The following is a 6925-nucleotide window of genomic DNA, read 5'->3' as shown; positions in this document are numbered from 1 at the left end:
CGTTGTGGAATTTATGGCTGCGCAGTCTTGGAATGATTAAAACGAGTTTTATTTAAACTCAACGTTTCGACACGAGGATTGTTTCTTCCTCAGAGGAGATGTAATTTGTTAAATTATTAATAGTGTTTTACAAATTTGTGTTATTTGACTTACATTAATTTGTCGTTTTTTGTCTAGTGTTTGGTCTAACTTTAACTGTCCTATGTTCAAATTTTCGTTGTTACATGCTGTGAATTAGATATTGTTCGTTATTATCTTGTCCAAAAAAAGTATAAATAAATTTTCGAAAAAAGGTCTTACACTATTGAGAACCACTTTCTACAAACGTAATTCTTGTTTGGCAAATGGCGCAATTTTGGCTCGTTTCATTTGCTTGACGAAGTACCCTATCGGAATATTCTAATTCTCGTCTAAATGGAAGAGTGCGATCTGATGAGCTTCTCCCGTCCATGTCAATCGTCCCTACTATGTACTATGTCGCCTTTTTGTCACGATGAGTTACGCCGTGCTTCCGGTTGAGCTGTTCGTCCTGGCGTTGGTACCCCATGATGAGCGATTCCAGCGTGCATTCCTTCGCTGCGTTGGCCTCTAGCTTGGATAGTAGTCTCTTCCCTATATCTACGTCCTTCGACGATCGGAAACTACAGGTAAAAATCAGGCTTTTGAACTGATCCGCCGCAATTTTGCTGAGCTCGAAGTCTTCACATCATCGGTCCCATCGGTTGACCGTCCCAGCGTACGTTAAGAGATCATCTGCGCCGTTCTTCGTGAGCTGGAGGCACTGGTATCGCTTGCTGAACAGGGAGATTCGGACGCTGAATAGCTCTTTCAGCTTCTTCGCCGTTTCTTCGAATGAGTACTCATGAGGGTGCTTAGGAAGCACAAAGTATACGTACTTGTTGTGCACCGTCACGCTGAGGCTTCTCAACAGAGACCGCATTTTTGCCACATAGTACAACTTCACTCCGTCCTTTAGGAAGAGGTCTTCCTACTTCTGGTACCACTGCTCGCTATCTGAATTGTAGACGAAAGATTGCTTGACACATGGATTACAAATGCAAAAATGGTGAATTGGCAAAGAAAGCTTTCAGTTAATAAATGTGGAAGTGTTCATGAGAACATTAAGCTGAGAAGCAGGCTCTGTCCCAGTTGGGACCTAATTCCAGAGAGAAGAAGAAGATCCGATTGTTGTATCGTACTTCAATCGACTACATTGTGTATCTCTTCTTTAATCATTTTAAAAGCATGGAATGACATTGAATTAAAAACTGAAATCGGTGATATCGGGCAGTTTTTACTTACGATTACGAATCAACACGCAAAATAATGCGTCTCATATTTGTGAACAAAAAGTCATATTAAACGGAACGCATTGCTTGCTCTTGTTCATGACTTTGTTGCCAACAGCGTGATTTATCGAATCTCGTTTTCATGAACGCAATCTCTAATGGCTGGTACGCTGATCATAAGTACCGTGCAAAAAGATAGGACAAGAAACTGTCAACGAATGATTCCGCTATACCGTAATTACTTGAGCTGTGCGCTGCTGAGAAGTAGAGCTGATTTTGTAACATCGGTAACGTCTGTCATACAAATAAAAAATACAAAAAAATGTGCCGCTCAATTATTCCGCAAGTAAAAGTGACATTTCACTCAAACTGGATCAGCTGTCAAAATTGCTTTGGTAAAAATGAGAAATTTTACTTGAGCGCTTTACGTTTCAGCTGCATACCACGCATAATCCAAGAACAAAGTTCTTGCCTTTCTTCTGACATGCTTTCTTAGTAACGCCTTCAGTACCAGTAACTCTGAGGCTGTGAACCGTTTCACCGTTTCGCTTAAATTTTAGTTAAAATTTGACAGCTCGATAGTTATTTCCCCTCCTGTGGAGTATCGATTATCAACGGGAAAGGAATCACCCTCCACGCAATGCTCACACAGCTTACCCAGCCAAGTGTCGGTTCGAGAGTGAGGTATGAATGCATCTAGTCTGCAAGTGACAGTAGGGATGCCAATACGTCTAAACCGATTGCTGCGATTCATTATGTTGCTACCTCCCATCGCAGTGTATTCTATATCCCACATTCTGAAATTTGATTTCTTTCAAACAAAAGGAAATTAAAACTCTTAATATTTGAATAAAAATAATTCTTAATTAAAAGGGGGTGACCCATTTCGCATAAAGACGTTTCGCATAAGGACGTTTCGCATACGGACGTTTGGCATAATGGACGTTTCGCATAAAGCAGTTTCATAAAAGAACAGGTAGCATTTTAAAGAAGGCATATAATTCTCTTTATGCCAAACGTCCATTATGCGAAACGTCCACTCATAAAATTATGCGAAACGTACTTATGCGAAATGTCTTTATGCGAAACGTCCCTCCCCCTAATTAAAACACATGTTTTCTAATTGAATTTAGATTATTTCATTCATTGATTTTTTTGTACTGCATAGTATTGGATAACTGTGTATTTAATTATTCATACAATTATTGTCTGTTTCATTGACAAAAAAACGCGCCGCCAACTTTCCAACAGTCCGACAAAATCGTCGCCAGTAAACGAATCAAAGGAGGTGATTTGCCGTTATGTTGGTAAGACTGATAAAACGTCAAATTCGCTGCTGCTGGTTGGCTGGCGATGATTTTGGCGACGGTTTCACCGGCGACGATTACAAGTCGTCGCGTCCGATAAGGTGCAAAATTTACAATATTTTGATAATTCACTAATGCCATTCAACACCATCCATATTCAATATTCAATTGCAACAATCATCTCATGGACCATTGTGATGTACTTTTAACATCTCATTTGAGACGATAATACTCGTTGTAAATTTCACAAATGAAAATCTTTTTAACAGAAATTCCCGTTTTTGTCGATTTTTTTTTGTTTTCTATAATGTAGGAATACTTTTGTATTCAATTTTATTTGCGTCTTACACTTTCACTTCAAGCCGAAACCATCCACTGACATGATTCATAATAGTCATTTCTAGTTTCAATCATGCTTTTCTCCGCGTTGTCGGGAACACCTTCACAGTCATCGTGTAATGTTGGTCATCTGGTATCAAATATCACTCGTTTAAATCTGGCCGACCATTCAACCAGTCATACTAACATCTCGTCATTCTTGTTCTATACTAGCTGTCATGAAGAAATCTTTGTTACATCTATTGCGATGTTTTAATTTAACCAATACTTTATACATCAGAAACGTTTCAGATTTTTAATATTCTTTCAAAGTTCATCATATATTTTATTTCATGATCCTTCTTTGCGTGAAAGTCGACCATGCGAAACAGACCCCGTTGATATCTGATGATAGGTTCTGAAATTCTACGCGTATGACGTCTGTCTTTTATTTTCTCTTTATTCGGCATACATAAGTAAATGTATTGTAAAATATTACTTCTACAATCAGTACACCAAGCCACGCTATTTTTGTTGTAGGAAAGAAATTCTTCACAACCACAACCAGTGAGTACTGCTCATCCAGTAGTTCGAATCCATTGCTCAAATTTCAAACGAAATTATCGATTTATATATGCAGTCCCGTCAGCGGTTTTTACATGCTTTTTAAGTAAACTATTGATGATATTTTTTTTTGATGCTTACAAAACGCATAATTGAGAAATACAAACTCTTCTGTCACTAAGCATTGATAAACAACACGCTCAATGTTATTGAATTTGAAATTTCGCACAAAAACACAAATATAATGCTTAAACTTTTCCTCTTTTCTCCAAAGGGTACTGTGCGGTCACATACCACATAAAGCAATACAAGGACATTTGCGGATCAGTCAATACGTTCTTAGCTTCTGGTTTGACATTTGCAAACAACTAAAACAACTAAATCGATACATTCTCATTTTTCCGTCAATTGACATTGTTGCTCCTTTTTCCCGTGGCAAATAGTAAGGCTGAAGTCTTTTCTGATCTGACATTTGCACATAGCAAAACAACGAGATCGACAAATTCTTACTTTTAAATAGCGGACATTGCCGAGGCCCCACTTCCCCACGGCAAACAACACGCTTTTATCCTGTGATCTGACCTTTGCACATAGCAAACCAACAAGATCATCAAAATATAGCTTTTTGACAGCGGACATTGCCGGGTCTCCTCTTTCCCACGGCAAACAAAACGCTGAAGTTTTCTGATCTGACATTTGCACGTAGCAAAACAACAAGATCAATAATTTCTAGCGGACATTGCCGGGACTTCTTCCCCCAGGCAAACAACACGCTGTAAGCATCTGATCTGACATTTGAATATATCAAAACAACAAGATCAACGAACCATAACTTTTCGGCAGCGGACATTGCCGGGGTTCCTGTTTCCCCATGGCAAACAACACGCTGTAAGCTTGCGATCTGACATTTGTTTATAGCAAAACAACAAGATTGACTCAACCAGCCGCTTTTCTGAACACTTGTTTACACCATGCGCCATCGAAACTTCTCGGTTTGTCTTGTATGTGGGAAACTCTAATCACTACACTTTTTTTTCGCACTGACGGAGAACCAAAATTTGCACAAGCTGCTTTTTTTTTCTTTCACCTTGTCTATTTCACTTAGCAACGGTGCAGGGTGATTCCTCCCATCAAATATTAAAATAAAGGCCAGGTATCTTTCCGCTGAAAAGCAGAAAACTGGCAGGATCGCCAATGTGGAGTATCGATTATCAACGGGAAAGGAATCACCCTTTACGCAATGCTCACACAGCTTAACTAGCCAAGTGTCGGTTCGAGAGTGAGGTATGAATGCATGTAGTCTGCAAGTGACAGTAGGGATGCCAATACGTCTAAACCGATTGCTGCGATTCATTATTTTGCTACCTCCCATCGCAGTGTATTGTATATCCCACACCTCCGGTTATAAATAACCCTGCTCAGGATCATGGTTAAACTTGAGAGTCCAAAAGTTATTTTCTGCTCCCGTGAATTTCAGAATAACTAGGGTAAATCATGTATTTTGGACAGGCTAAGGATATGTCTGGAAACGGCGGTCGATTAACTGCATTAGATACTAATATTTTATTGCGTAATGTTACTTATATGCTTAATGTCCCATTGTACTTTGAGTTTCTGGGGAGAAAAAACTTACAAACTGTAGTATTAGCTTCCAAAATAACGTTTTTTGGCGGCCTGTCTGTCATACATTTCGGACATCTAATATACATTTTGGACACTCTAATGTGAATATAATTTGGACAGAGGTGTTATCTCAATATCCATACAATGATTTCTTAAAAAGACGATCATACCACAAAACTTTAAGAGTTTACTTGTGACTTATGCATTTTTTTCGCTTATTGGATATGTATATTAGTGATAATCAATAATTTCATTTAATGCAAGCAAATATCATCAGATCCTCGGAAAACGCCTGCAAGTATGCATGCATGCGACATTCCAGTGTGTTTCATCAGATGACCAAATTATATCAACTGTACAAAAACCATAATCTATTTTGGACATCACCTGAAATATGCCTTATATACTCATGTTAAGGTTTGAGATGAACTTAGCTTAAATTTTAGACATTTTTTATCATATTGCCACTTTTAAACTTTTTATGAATGCCAATTCTGAGCGCTATTATTGCATTTAATGTATGTTCTTTAAATGCACTTCCTCTTGCATTCGTAGGTTTCACAGATGTTCTGTTGATACAATTTACAATTTTGATATTTTTGAAGCCAATTTTTAATTGTTATGAAAATGGCCATCATTAATAAGTAGCATAGTGTATTAGTAATGCAATACATGGTTTCCCGTTCATGTATTCCTCACCATCTCATTGGAAATGAGCATAGAACGACTAGCCTGTCCAAATTATATGCATGTCCAAATTATATACGTTACCCTAATCATCTGTCAACTTTGTTCTGAAATAACTACTCGACTGTCAAAGCTCAAATGGGTTGAATGGTGTCTGTTGGATCCACTAAAGAAAATTGTCATGCCCCCTAAGAGCGTAACTTTCATTAGCCTTTTAACATGGAGGACTGTGTTGCCTTGTTACTTCGGATTGGCAGTTTGCGGATTCACATTCATGGCATTGTGGCTGAAATCAACTGCATCCGCACGCTGCAATTTTTCCTTAAAAGGAACGAAACAAAAAAGTATTATTCATCCATCGAAACCGGGCCGTAATCGTGTGTGATAAAAATCACGGTTTCCGGAACATCCTCATGAGCAGTGTTCTCGGAAACCAGATCCATGATTCCCCTATGCTGACAGTATACTGAGTAAAGTCAGTTTCGCAGGCGTTACGAATGCTTTGCGGAACATAGTTGCGAATTCCGTGATTTTTATTCATGGTGTAGGGTGATCAAAGTACTTTGGACAGACAGCTACGCGCATATAATTTGGCCATTTACGGCAAAATCAAATAAAGATGGCCAAATTATATACGCTCTGTCCAAAATACATAAAACATCCTATATTCGTAAACCGTGTTCTGCTTTGTTCTGGATATCGTGACTGATGAGATAACGAATTCCGGAACGGATTATTTTGCGATGAAGAAAAATCAATGATAAAATGGGTTTTAAATCAATGTACGATAATTTAATTCCTATTATAATTCCGGGAGTGTTGTTGGTATTGATCTAGATTTGCTTCGTGTATTTTAAGGTGAAACATCTCGGAATCCAAAGAAGGCCGGTACAATGGCCGACTTGTGCCCCTACTGACGTTTTCAAAGGCACTAAACTGGAGAAATAGTTGGAAAACGTTTCTGGTCTTCTTATTTTAAGCTGTCTGATTTTGCACAAAACCAAAATAAAAAGTGCACGGTTGATGGGTGCATTTTTCGCTAGATTTGTTCCTTTGAAATTTTAGTGCAATCTTAAAATTTGATTCCAGTGTATACACTGAAACTGGATTCATGCGACATACTTAGGCTCGTAGAAA

This window comes from Aedes aegypti, chromosome 2 (genome assembly GCF_002204515.2).
Source record: "Aedes aegypti strain LVP_AGWG chromosome 2, AaegL5.0 Primary Assembly, whole genome shotgun sequence".
Taxonomy (NCBI): domain Eukaryota; kingdom Metazoa; phylum Arthropoda; class Insecta; order Diptera; family Culicidae; genus Aedes; species Aedes aegypti.
Note: the sequence above shows the minus strand (reverse complement) of the source record.